Source organism: Odocoileus virginianus, chromosome 22 (assembly GCF_023699985.2).
Source record: "Odocoileus virginianus isolate 20LAN1187 ecotype Illinois chromosome 22, Ovbor_1.2, whole genome shotgun sequence".
NCBI classification, from domain to species: Eukaryota; Metazoa; Chordata; class Mammalia; order Artiodactyla; family Cervidae; genus Odocoileus; species Odocoileus virginianus.
In genome coordinates this window covers 27,906,566-27,920,659 of record NC_069695.1, presented here as the reverse complement: position 1 = coordinate 27,920,659, position 14,094 = coordinate 27,906,566, and the positions used below count along the sequence as shown (strand labels likewise).

Here is a 14,094-nt window from a genome sequence, read left to right as displayed (position 1 = left end):
CTTTGTATTTACAAATTATGATCCTTTTTTGTCTTTATCAGTTTGAATTTCACTATTTACAACATTTGACAACAATAAATATTTCTATAAGCCCAGAAAGAAAAAAATAACAAGTAGTTTCATTAATACAATGCAAATTCTGTAGAATCCATGTTATATAAATGGTTTTGGTCCCTCACAGCAGATCCCATGGGCAACTCTGATATTGTTTGTAGACTTTTATGTGTCTCTGTGTTTTGCTGAGGAGATAGTCCTCATTAGAACCTCAGGAGTGAAAGAAAGTATCTGAGATAGTTTTTCTACCTCTAACTAGAGAACATGATCAAAAGTATCTCTTTGATTATGCATAAATTAAAACTAATTCTATTGAAACTTTCTTTTGTAAAGTAGTGCTTACCAAAGAACAAGTTTCCAGGAAGGAAAAGATGCACAGACAATTGGTAAAAATTCAGAATACCAGTAAGGATCCCAGTGAAAGCTGCTACCTTGCTTTATTTCCCTTAATGTGGAAAAAGTTATTATCCACAGAAGTCTTATGTTATATTCTGTGGTTGATCATCAAAACAAGGATGGAATAAACAAGATTCTTCACTATTTCATCACTGGTCTGAGCCTTGCTCAAAATGTATTAAAAGGAAATATATCCGTCATACTATTACTGGATAATTCAATTAGGCCAATGTTCTGTGGATGTGGAATAATGAAATTTACTATGTTGACTAATTAGCCAATCAGATTTCTCTCATTTGCTAAGGCAATGGATTGACTAAAATGTGACCATAAACAAAATAGATTTTATTAGGCATAATCTGCTTTGTAAACAAATGAAATTAATTCTTTGCCTGACCGAAAGCTTTGAAAATGAAAGACCAAAATTGAACACATGCTTCCAATCTTGGTTCTGTTACTAAGATGACACTGAATATAAAAGTTACTATTTAACTTCCCCTCAAGTATTTCATACTTGAGACTAAATGACTCTTAGAAATATGTTCATCAACAGATGGGAGCCACTTATGGCCTCATAAACTCCGAAGCAAGTGAAATTATCTCAGCAAAATGGAAAGATTACAAGAAAGCTTCATCTGCTGATCTCCGAGATGATTCATGTGTTGCATATTGGCTCAATGGTGCAATGAATATTGACAGATAATCACCCCTGTTCATACAAGAGAAATCCTGAAGAAACGAATGCTTGTGATGTGTGTTTTTCATCAATCAGTAAGCAGTTTCCACACATACCCTGCATTTAGAGCAGTACTAAATATGATGGAAGATGCAGAGGGAAGGATCAGCAGAGAGCCTGTTCTAAAGGGAACTTATGTCTTGAGAGAGAAGACGAACACACCATCAACACTGCACAGAGAGTGTATTATTACTCCCTTGCTTATTAGCTACACAATGTAGGCAGTGTGAGAGTTTGGTGAAGTCAACAAGCCATGAAAAGTGGCCAGGGAAGAACGGGGGAGAATCTTGAAAACCAAAGTTTCTCAGGTTTGATTCAGCAGAAAATATAAAGTGGTGACACTGAAAATTTTGGAGTTGAGAAAATTAGGAAAATCAATGCAGGACCTTGAAACTACATCCTGTATTCTCCTTTTGACTCCATCGCCTCTGATAGCAGCTACCAATTTCCTCCAAGCTACTCTTCTTCCACTCTGCAGCCCCCGTCCATTCTCCACTTGGCCAGCAGACTGAGCTTCATACACTGTCCATCACAACATATTATCCTCCTATCTAAAACTTCCAGTGGCTCATAGTACATCTCTGATAAAATCCTACTTCCTTTCCATGACCTGGATCCTAAATTCTCCTTGACCTGGTGCTCCTATGGCATGTGGTCCTGCCCTCCTCTTTGATGTTATCTTGTGTTCTTGAGCCCTTAATTTAAAAACATATATATATATTTATTTATTTATGTCTGAGCTGGGTCTTCGTTGCTGCACAGGCTTATCTCCAGTTGTGGCGGGGGGAGGGGGGGGGCTACGTTCTAATTGCAGTGTGAGGGCTTCTTCTTGTGGTGGCTTCTCTTGTTGCGGGAGCACAGGCTCCAGGGGGCGCAGGCTTCAGTAGCTGCAGCACGTGGGTTCAGTAGTTGTGGCTCCTGGGCTCTAGAGCACAAGCTCAATAGTTGTGGCATATGGGCTCAGTTGCTCCTCGGCATTTGGGATCTTCCCGGACCAGGGATCGAACCCGGATCTCCTGCATTGGTGGGGTGGATTCTTTCCCACTGAGCCACCAGGGAAGCCTGGACCCTTCTCACTTACACAAAAACCACGCTGGCTCACCTTCTGTCCCTCTGCCTGACCAGGCCTCGTTCCTATTTGGAAGACCTTTGCCCTCACTGACCCTGTCTGCAATGCTCGACTCCCAGATCCGGGGTTTCTTCTTGGCATTCAGATCTCAGCTCGAGTGGCTTCTCCACAAATAGATCTAGACCCTAGAGCCCTAGTTCATGGGGTCTCCCCACTTTCCTGCCACTCACACTCTACCACATCTCTGTTTCAGTCTTTATTTTACATCACTCATATCATCATCAAAACTTTTGTTCATTGATCTGTTCATTATCTGCCTTCACTCACAAGAATATAAGTATCCTGAGAACAGGACCCGTGTCAAAGTTGTCTGGTCCTCTGTCGCCAGTGCCATTAAACAGGGCACATATTAAATGATTATAATAAGTATTCATCAAATGAATGCATCACTTAATTCTGCCAGCAGGCTACGCCAATAGTCTGGGGGCGGGGGGAGAATGTGTCTAAGGTAAAGAATCTGCCTGCCAGTGCAAGAGACACAGGAGACACAGGTTTGATCCCTGGGTTAGAATGATCCCTTGGAGGAGGAAATGGCAACCCACTCCAGTATTCTTGCCTGGGAAATCCCATGGACAAAGGAGCCTGGTGGGCCACAGTCCATGGGGTTGCGAAGAGTTGGACACGAACGAGCAAACACGCACAAGTGATATGCTGATAGTGAGGATGAACAGTTTAGAGAAAAAAATGAATATTTGGTGTCTGGGAGTGGGAAGCAAATTGACAATCTGAGACAGGGATTAATGCAAGGTCCCCAGAGTTACTGCAGGAGGATGATTCTCTTGGCAGAAACAAAAGTTGTGGTTAAAAGTCACATTTAATGAGTATATACCACATGGAAGATCACTTCTCAGCCTTTTGTCTAAGATTGTGTACATGGCAAGCATTGTGTATTTGTTCCATTTATTTTTCATGACTCCATAAAATCAGTATCATTGTCTCTTTTACTCTGGGGTAGTAAAACTACCCCAGGTTGAGTCAACTACCCCAGATTGATTGGTTAGCTGTCCTATTCCAGTGAGTGAGGTTGATTTGATAGAAAGTACTGGTTTAAGGTCAACTGAAAGTTACCAGTAAAGCATGAATAGGATAAAAACTGGTCTCCCTCCCATTTCACAAGTTGTCTGGCTGAAGGGGTGTGAAATGTGTGTCTCATAACCTACCTTGGCACGCAGGGGTTTTGTGCAAAGTGCTCTGAGCCCCTATGGGCCTCCATGGTTATCTTCCTCATTCTGTAACCACGCGGGGCTGGGAGCTGGAAATACCTTAAAGAAGACACCCAACAGGAAAGTAATTGGATGTAGGTAAGAGATGAGATCAGAATGATAGCAGTTACCTTGCAGACCACTACCCGGAGGGCGATAGGACCCCCAGGAAATTAACCAAAATGCAATACACAAAGCTTTCTGGTTTCTGTCTTTGGGGCCAACCATCTAATAAATTATTAACCTAGAACATGGAAACTAGACTTGGCTGAAAATGAGTTCTATGCTGGGGTCCGGAGGAGAGATAATCCTGCTGATGGGTCTGAGGAGGTAGAAGACGCCGAGACTCAACACTCAGGCATCGCTTTACTCATGGCAAGAAGTGGACATTTATCCCCAACGTATAAATCCTAATGGAGACGGCATCATAGAGCCAGTGTCTCAATAAAAATCCATGGGGACCAGTGTCACTGGGAGTCTATCAGGATTTAAAAGATACTTTCTGTTTTCCTCCTTTCAGCCCTGATCCAGGCACACAGCTCAGCATGTGTTTTCCCAGACTTACAGTCACTGAAATGCAATAATATAAAATAAGTTTGCTTAAAAAGGCCACCAGGGATGGAGTGAAGACGTGACCCCTCCAAAACCACCAAGCCTGGATAGGTGTGTCTAACAGAAGTGTAGAAGCAGGAGAGGAAATAAAGATGCTGTAAAAATAAGGAGCTTCATTCTGAGACATAAAAGCTAAGCAGATGATCACTGTCTCTGTGTACTTTATGCAGCATAACAGGAAACCCAAAGTCCAGGCCGCATCATGGTTACATCATAGTTTTCTAGAAGCAAGAGCCCAGGACCCACTCAACCATGCTAATTATTTGGGACTGTCCACTAGAGCATCAGTTCTTGGTACCCAACTTATCTAATTCAAATTGGAGAAGAGAAGCAATCAAAGGCTTGGCAATGTCCACTGTCCAGTCTATTTGAAGCTGACATCTGGCCACCTCAGGGTAGCTCAGTACAAAAGATAATATTCACTTGGACCTCAGAGCAAGGAAATTCCATCATCTTCTAAATAAAGATGTGGTGGCACCAAGAGCCTTGTGGGGTAAACATGTGCTGTATGATGACAAACACAAGAGTCAGACAAGCCTGGATTTTAGCCTTAGCTCTAGGAGTTGCCAGCTCTAAGATACTGAGTAAGTTTCATGGGAATGTGCACATGACCTCCTGACAAGAGTTGGGGTGAGGATGCACTTGTTTGAGCAGCACTTGACACAGGTGAAGCCCTCCGACAATATTCATCCCAAAACCACCACCACCACCACCCATCCTTTCCCTTGGTCCAGCAGGTCCGGTTCAACTAAAGAGACTGGGGCTCTCATAGTCCCCCTGCCACTTGGTATAAATACATCCTTCCTTACTCAGGAGGGAGCATGGTCTGGACCTAGGAATCTCAATATATGAGTCTCAGGTAATGCAAGAGAGTCTTCCCATGGGTCTGATAACTGGTCCAGAAGTGAGTGATGCTCATCCATCCACTTTCATCCTGTTACAGTATTGGCTATAGTCTAGTTGTTAGTGTCTACAGTTATGGGAGGGCCCAAGAAAATCCCCAGCGTGAAGCCTGAGACCTCCTTCCTCCTGCCGTGAGCAGTATTCTCTGGCGTGGGGAATAACGGAGTTAATAGACTGTGATATTGTTTCTGAACAAGGTATGTCAACATGTGTTTATTCCTTCCAAGGAACAGATTACAGAATCATAGCAAGGGGAGGGAGGCAATGATGCGGTGTCTGAAGGACCTTTAGAGAATTATGCTCGCCTGTTTGCTTGATGAGAGCGGTGTCTCTGTAAGTAGATTAGGCAGAATCCTGTCTATCAGTGTCTCCATATAAGGAGTGTGGTTGGACATCATCACCAGCCCTACTGGTGTCACTGCTACTTTTCCAGTGGGATTGCTGTCCCAGGGGTTCAAGTGATTCTGTAATGGGTGGAGAAGAAACAGTTCCCCTGGTAAACGCTGCTTCCCGGGTCTGGGGCTCTGCCTAAAGAAAGGAACGGGAAGGGTTGGACTGTCTCCAGTTCCTCCCTCCCCACGTTCGAACAGTTGCAGTTACCAAGGCTGGGCTGTAGGGGGCAGGCGCCCCTCCGTGATCCTCGCAGTCCAGCAGGAGCTCATTCCGTCCCAGCTCTGGAGGATGAGGTATTCCGGACTGAAAGCTCCCAGCCTCGGACTAAATGATCGGGACCAGTGCCGCTCACACCTGGCCTTGAGAAGAAAGGGAGACCGAAGGAGTTGGCTATGGCCACTGATACGTTGTAGCAGCCATTTCAGTGACATCTTGAATCAAATTGTCATATTCAGGAGAAACTACGTCTTTTGGAAACCCCCTAAAAAGCTTCAAATTTTATTATTAATGAAATAATATTCATAAAATGGTGATAAAGTTTATCTTAATACCTGAAGAGATCAGGGCTTCCCCAGTGGCACAGTAGTAAAGAATACGGCTGCCAATGCAGGCATCTCGGTTTCCATCCCTGAGTCAGGAAGATCTCCTGGAGTAGGAAATGGCAACCCACTTCAGTATTCTTGCCTGGAGAATTCCACAGACAGAGGAGCTTGGAGGGATACACTCCTTGAGGTTGCGGAGAATCGGAAACAACTGAGCATGCACCTATGCACCACGCGTGGAGAGCTAAGACCATCCATACCGCTGTCCACTGGATCAGATAGATCATCACTTTGTTTTGTCCATCATTTGTTCACTCTGACCCCCTCCTAAGGTAACCCACTCTATCCTCTTGTTTCTCTGTCCTGCTTTGCTGTGAGTTTATGGCTTCCAGTCTTCCTTTGCATTCTTTCTCAGCCTGAAATCCTGAAAAGAAATCCCTCTTGTCACACCCCCAGATTCCCCGGCCAGATCCGGTGCCCCAGGCCACCTCTGTTTCTAGCACAGGGCCCAGGCAGCCCACGGTAGCACCAAAGGGTGAGTCGCCCGCTCTGGACTGAGAGGGTTGGAGCGGGCTTTGAAGAGGCATCCCTGAGTAAAGCTGAGCTGTCAAATATTGCCCGCGACTAAGCCAGAGAGGGGCGTGTGTGGCACTCAGAGATGCTGACACGGACAAATCTGATCTGGGTCTGGCAGATGCTTAGCCAAATAGGACAAATGGAATGTGTCCTGCCAGAGTCACTGCTGCTCTCGCAGTCGGCGTGGCTGTTCCCTGGGGTCAGGTAGCTTCGGACTAGTAGGCAGCGGATGGCGAGTAAACAGGGCCTTGGCCATACACTGCTTCCTGGGACTGGGCTCTTAGCTGTGCTAAAGCCCTGTGTGCCTTAAACTGGTTCAGTGAAGAGGCTCCTTTCTTCAACTGAAAAGCGGAAGTGGAAGATTCTCATGGCAGTAGGGGGTGGTGTGTGCTGCGGGTCTGCACATAGCAGGCACTTAGTAAACAGACGACCCTGTGATCATCTCTGCCTCTCCATCTAGGAAATACTTTCAAAGCCCACACGTTCAGCTAGCACCTCCACCAGCCACCACTTCCTGAATCTGTACACCCAGCTTTAGTCCCGATACTGACAGATTTCCCAAGGCACCTCCAACTCCAGAGGTCTGAACTTGATGATAGTTTAAGTACCCACCACACCCACCCCCAGCCTCCCCAGCCTTCTGTGTCCTCTCTCTGGGAGATGGGACTCCATTCTTCCTACTTCCTTCACCGCCACTCTCCCAGTCTGATCAGTGTCCTAAATTGGCCCCAAATAATTCCCTCTTCTTCACTTTGACCCCATTGTTTTAGTTCTTCTCCTAAGAATTCCTGATGGACAGTCTCAGTTGTCTTCTAGATGATCCCCTTTCTCCAGGCATGCCTTCTTGCCACTGCTGTTTATAGAATGTTCATTCTAAATCCCTGCCATCGAAAATCCCTGTCACCTACATGGCAAAGTCTAGACTCTATATGGGCCCAAGGCCTTCCTGGAGTGAATCCAACCCGCTTGCCTCTCCTCATATCTGAATCTGGTGCCCCAAAAGTCCTCCTGATGATACCTCCCATCCTGGCTGGTCCACCTGTCAGCTTCCCAGTCATCCTCCTAGACTCTCAGGCATCCACCTCCTCTGTGAGATTTGCCCCACAAGACATCTCTTGAGAAAAATTAAGTACTATTCTCTTTGTTCCCCAAATACCCTATGCATCCTTTCATTATGGCAATTGTCACAATTTTTTCACAAACTGCTTTTTTTATCAACCCAGTTAAACTTTGGCTTCCTCACAGGACTATAAATTTTATCTCCTTCATCCATTTCTACAATGCAAGAACAACATATCGCAGACGTTCAATGTGTATCAAATGAATGATCAAAATCCTTGAGCACATAGTTTCCATCAGCTTCACAATAGCAGATAAAGTATTGCAGAACTGAAACTCATGATAGCATAAAGCCAATGTAAGTTAGTTGCCTGAAAAACGGGAAGTACAGGAATGATATTGCTTTTGCTTCCATTGAATCAAAACATATGTTTATGCAAAATGCTATTCCAGATACTTATGGCAATAATACAGATTTATAAGAATGTACTCTGTATAAGTTTATGTGGAATCCTGGATGAAAGGGGAGTTTGGAGGAGAATGGATACATGTATTGTATGGCTGAGTCACTCTGCTGAGCACCTGAAACTACCACAGCATTGTTAATCAACTATACTCCAATATAGAATAAGAAGTTTATAAAAGACAAAGGAAGGCAAAAGCAGTTCCTGTGGCTGATTCACGTTGTTATATGGCAGAAACCAACTGTAAAGCGATTACCCTCCAATTAAAAATAAATTTTTAAAAAAGCAGTTCAATCACAGAATGTCTATATAGTCAGAAAAATGATTTAGAAAATGTAATATGAAAAATCTAAAAAAAAAAAAGAAAAGAAAAAGGCTAGTGGGAATGTTGTGCAAACAGAAAGGAGAACAACAACAAAAAAAATTAGACTGTACTCTGATCTTTAATAAACTTAAAATAAATTGGAAAGCTAGTCACCTAAATAACCAACTATAATAACCAAATAGAGTAAAACAAAAAGGTGCTAAACAGAGGACCCGACACCCAACATAAGCAGACTTGTCTTAGTGCCCTGCACTCACATTTCTGCTCTCCCAGCCTCCAACAGCTTCCTGCTGGAGCCTTTGCCACTGTGGCAATATATTAACTAAATGTGTAATTATTTGATTTTTTTCCTATAAGGATATCAGCTCCCTGGGGGCAAGGACCACGTTTGTCTTCACCACTGCATCACTGTCATCTAGCACAGTGCCTGGTGTATAGTAGGGGCGTCTTGACTTTGAGGGGGAAAGAGGAAGAGCAAGTAATTTAAATGTTGAAGATCAGAGAAGACTTCAGAGGGGAGGGACAGTAGACCATAAAAATTAAGAACAGTGAGGCTTTCACATTTACTGCAGAGTTTGTGTATTTTCCACAATTTTTGTTCCACTTCTTTGAATACTCTTGTTTTTCATCTGTGGTTACATGTCTTTCACAGCTGATTTTGCAGTAATACCCACGCTTTAAAAGGCACACTTGGAAAACCATAGCTTTTTGCCAAAGTTTACAATTTAGCTGTATCTGAAAAGAGTTTCTCCAGTGAGAAAATAAAATCTCAGTGTAGGCTAGAATAAAGTTATTTTCCTTACAGGTGGTACAGGCTAAGTGCTGAAGTTGTTTCAAACAGAGTGGAATCCCTCACTGGAGACCTGGGTGGTTTTAATGAGGAAAGTGGGACTTTATATCAGCTTAGGAGATTTGGAAAGCCCCAAGAAAGGGGGAGAGCATGGATAGGGGATCCTGAAAGACTGACAGAAGCAAATAAAGGACAGAATACATCAGGAAACTAGTACAGCAACTATGGAGAACAGTGTGGAGATTCCTTAAAAAACTGGAAATAGAACTGCCATATGACCCAGCAATACCACTCCTGGGCATACACACTGAGGAAACTAGATCTGAAAGAGACACGTGCACCCCAGTGTTCATCGAAGCACAGTTTATAATAGCCAGGACATGGAAGCAACCTAGATGCCCATCAGCAGACAAATGGATAAGGAAGCTATGGTGTATATACACAATGGAATATTACTCAGTCATTAAAACAAATTCATTTGAATCACTTCTAATGAGATGGATGAAACTGGAGCCCATTATACAGAGTGAAGTAAGCCAGAAGGATAAAGACCAATACAGTATACTAACGCATATATATGGAATTTAAAAAGATGGTAATGATAACCCTATATGCAAAACAGAAAAAGAGACACAGATGTACACAACAGACTTTTAGACTCTGTGGGAGAAGGCGAGGGTGGGATGATCTGAGAGAACAGCATTGAAACATGTATACTATCAAGGGTGAAACAGATCACCAGCCCAGGTTGGATGCATGAGACAAGTGCTCAGGGCTGGTGCACTGGCAAGACCCAGAGGGATGGGGTGGGAAGGGAGGCGGGAGGAGGCATCAGGATGGGAACACATGTAAATCCATGGCTGATTCATGTCAGTGTATGGCAAAAACCACTACAATATTGTAAAGTAATTAGCCTCCAACTAATAAAAATAAATGAAAAAAAATAGCAAAATAAAATAAAATAAAAAATAAAAAGCTAAAAAAAAATTAAAAAAAAAAGAATACAGCAGAAAAGAAGCAGAACACAAAGTGACCGGAGGTCCATGGTGACAGGCTGCCAACACCAACTAAGGAAACAAGACTTTAGTTTATGTGTTGTTGTGTGCTCAGTCAGTTATGTGTGATTCGTTTGCAACCCCATGGACTGTAGCCCACAAGGCTCCTCTGTGCCTGAGATTTCCCAAACAAGAATACTAGAGTGGGTTTCCATTTCCTACTCCATATCTGTAGTTGAGGCAGTTCCAAATTTTAAGGGATGAAAAATAAAATATTTTAGGAAGACTAATCTGGCAGTAATTTTCAGGAAGACTAATTAGGAGGCTACTAAAGAATATCTCCAATTAAGAAATAATAAGTACAAGAGAAAAGTTTTTTTGAAAGACTTTATGAGATGTAAATTAACCAGTTTACTTTCTAATTGTCAAAGCATCTCTCAGATTCTGTCAGTGGGGACCAGAATGTACTAGAACCATTTCAGAAATAGAAGATAGTGCAGGAGGAGCTAATTTTGGGAGAACAGGATAAGTTTGACTTTATATGCATTTGCCTTAGGGACAGTCTGAACCAAGTGCCCTGAAGAAAAATGGGAATGTAAGTTTACTCTTATTACTGTTACTGTTGTTATTATCACCATCATGATGGAAATTCATTGGTTTAAGCCTCCAATTTAAAATTTCATTAACCTTGGGACTTCCTTGTGGTCCAGTGGTTAAGAATCTACCTTCCAATGCAGGGTACTTGGGTTCAGTCTCTGGTTGGGGAATTAGAATCCCAATTGCTTCAAGGAAACTAAGCCTGCAAACCACAATGAAGACCCAGCATGACCAAAAAAAAAAAAAAAATGCTATTAACCTTGCTATTAGTAGTCCAAACCCAGTCTTTGCTGTGATTTAAAAGGAAGTAGAGTGAGGCAGGGCAGGAGTGGGTGGGGAGAGGAGGGATATCACAAGATCCTAGTAATTGTTTTTATAAAGGTGAGTGATGTTGAAATGAGGAGTCGCTGGGAGAGGGTCTCATGTCCATTCACCCAGAAGCCTCATGGGGTGCCTAGAGTGAAGCCTTTGTTCATACCTTGATTTGATCAGAGCTGGGGAAATAGATTGATACTTGGTGAACCAATAGGGGGCTGAAGTCAAACTTATAAGCAGTGAAATTTTCCCTTGTGCAGTGATCTCCCCAGCCAAACTGGTGATTGGAAAGTGTCTGGAGAAATATGGACCTCCAGCAAAGGGAAGTGGATATCTGTGAAGGGTATTTCAGCTGGTCCATGTTAGGGCCGACATGACACTCTGCCTACAGCAGAGCATTTACCTCTGCTTACTGAAATATTCACATCCAGCATATTTGGGGGTCTCTCTCTCCTGAATGGTATGAAATGAACTCTTTTTTTTTTTTCACCTTCCACTGCTATGCTCCAGTTTAGTGGACTCCAAATGCCATTATTGCTTGTGTTGGGCTTCTCAAGTGGCACTACTGGTAAAGAATTCACCTGCCAATCCAGAAAACTGTAAGAGACAAGGGTTCGATCCCTAGGTTGGAAAGATCCCCTGGAGGAGGGCATGGCAACCCAATCTAGAATGCTTGCCTGGAGAATCCCATGGAGATAGGAGACTGGCAGGCTGCAATCCATAGGGTCACATGGAATTGGAAATGACTGACGTGAGTTAGCACGCAAGCACACCTGTAGAGTAAATTAGAGTCAAGAGCCGCCTCCCAGATTCTGTTTCAGGGCGTCCACAGTGAGGCCAGGGAGTCCAGACAGCTGGCCAGCCTCCAGGAGTTCCCAGGCAGTACTGGGTGACTTTGAGCCAATCTGATCTGGGGGGCAGGTGAGGGTCCCGCCGCCACACCTACTTTAGCACGAGCAGTCCTACCTATGCCTCTTGTATTTGTTTTCTCTCCTGCCAAAGATTTGTTTGAATACAGGTTTTTGGCCCCTTAACAAGAATCAGTCAATTATTTATCTAAGTTAACCTTGATCTTCTGATTAGCTCTGGTTTTCTTCGACAAGGTCATAAAATAACTCCTTGGAAGCCTGTTGTTAAATTACAGTCACATTTACTCACTCAGCAGCTATTTATTGGTCATCTTCTATGCATCAGGTAACATGCCAGATACCAGGGACCCAACAACAAACAAGAAAGATGAGACCTCTGCAGTCATTCTAGGGCAAGAGAGGTGGATGGGGTGGAAAGAGCATAGGAGTAAGTAAAATCATTTCATGTTGTGATAAGCAGTATGAGAAAAATAAGCAGGGTTCAGTGGGAGAAAATCTCAGAGGGGAACATAAATTAAACAAGGTGTAGATGGAACACCTCCCTACAGAGGTGACTTCTGAGAGTCACCGGGCGTGCTAGCTGCTAAGAGCTTGAATAAGACAGTGACAAGTGGTCATAGAATTGCAGAACTGGAAGCCCTGATGAACTAACTGGATGGTTAGATGCCAGGGGTCAGAGATGTGATGGAGGTGGTGCAAACTCTGGCAATAGCAAGATCCATGTAAAATGGAGACGCTTCTGTGAAAGGCGAGGTGGTCAAGGAGCAGAGAGTCTACTGGGTGTCGGAGTCACTACACATGATGACAGAGTGGAGATGAAGAAGCAGCGTCTGAGCCTGGAGCTGAAGTCTTCAGTGCACGAAGTGGAAAGGTCAGTGGGAAAAGCAGATGACCAGATGGGGAGAAGAAAGAGGGGTGGAGCAGGACCCAGGTGCTTCCCAGAAGCAGGAGGGCAGGCTGGGGGGTGTGTCCTGGAAGCTGCTGGGAAAGACAAGCAAACAGCTCCCCATCTTCTGGCCTGAGGGACAGACAAGTGGCGTAAAGAAGTGAAGTTTCATCTACTTGAAAAAGTGCAAGAGTCATCAGCGAAAGTCATGGGAAGTAAATATTCCAGAAGTCCCTGGAGAATAAAGGGAAATCTGATGACCACAAGCAGAGGGTCCAGAGGGTGATCAGAGGGCTGCTTTCATTTTTGTTCTTGTTAATGGGGCAGGAAGAGAATTAATTGGGCCATCTGTAGACACACAAATTACAGCCTGGATAATAATGGACAACTGGGGAGCCTTGAAATTCACTGGGTCACTGGGATAAAATACAATGATGATGACTATTAAAACAATAACAAGAGCAATTATTGCTTATCGTTGGAATTGAGGAAGTAGCAGCAGAAATGTAGCAGCAGTTTGATCTCAGGGCTATGCTCATTACTTCCCGTGCCACCGTGAATGACCCTGTGATCTTTCAGACTGTTACCAAAAGTGGGGACGGACTGCTCGCTACTCAAATGCCATTAAAGAGGCCAGGCTGATGGAAAGGAAAGTTTGCTTCATTTTGGATGCTGGGAACAGGGACTGGGGGGTGGGCAGGTGTCTGTCCAAAGGCTGACCGCCCCCTCCAAGACAGTCAGGTGGCAAGAGTGTTATAGATGGGGGTGGGGGGTGGTGCATGCAGAAACGGCATAGTTGGCTCTAATAGTCATCCTGAAATTGGTCATCGATGGTCTGACCAGCGTTATCTTGACTGTTTTAGGTACAGTTAATCTTCAGTTCCAGGGTCGGTTTGCTTCTGTTTCCTTGAGGCCAGTTCTCAGAATTGTGGCAGCTTATGTCCTGGCTGCAGTCTGGTCATCGTGTGATCGACTTCTCCCACCTGCTGGGGGTGTCAGTATCTACAAGACAGCTCACAGATTATGGCTCAGGATATTATCTGTAGCCAAAGTGAAAGTCGCTCAGTCATGTCCGACTCTTTGCACTGCACCGTACAGTCCATGGAATTCTCCAGGCCAGAATACTGGAGTGGGTAGCCTTTCCCTTCTCCAGGGCATCTTCCCAATCCAGGGATCAAACCCAGGTCTCCTGCATTGCAGGCGGATTCTTTACCAGCTGAGCCACAAGGGAAGCCCAAGAATGCTGGAGTG

General features: G+C 44.1%; 1 protein-coding gene and 1 long non-coding RNA gene across 7 annotated transcripts in view; one reads left to right on the top strand and one right to left on the bottom strand.

Moving 5' to 3' along the window:
• The window catches only part of CHST9 (carbohydrate sulfotransferase 9), a 280,158-nt gene that overhangs the window by 262,210 nt on the left and 3,854 nt on the right, over positions 1–14,094 (top strand). The gene's annotated exons all lie outside the window — the stretch shown is intronic.
• Positions 3,481–14,094, bottom strand: part of LOC139030387 (uncharacterized) — a 64,574-nt gene continuing 53,960 nt past the window's right edge. Inside the window, exons 1-3 of one of the 3 annotated variants that reach the window (XR_011482751.1) lie at positions 5,977–6,482; positions 5,633–5,784; positions 3,481–3,577 (exon numbers count right to left, since the gene is read on the bottom strand). This is a non-coding gene — a long non-coding RNA (uncharacterized lncRNA). Of the gene's footprint in view, positions 3,578–5,632; positions 5,785–5,976; positions 6,483–14,094 lie in introns of those variants that run through there. The other 2 variants (XR_011482749.1, XR_011482750.1) reach the window with 2 other exon arrangements.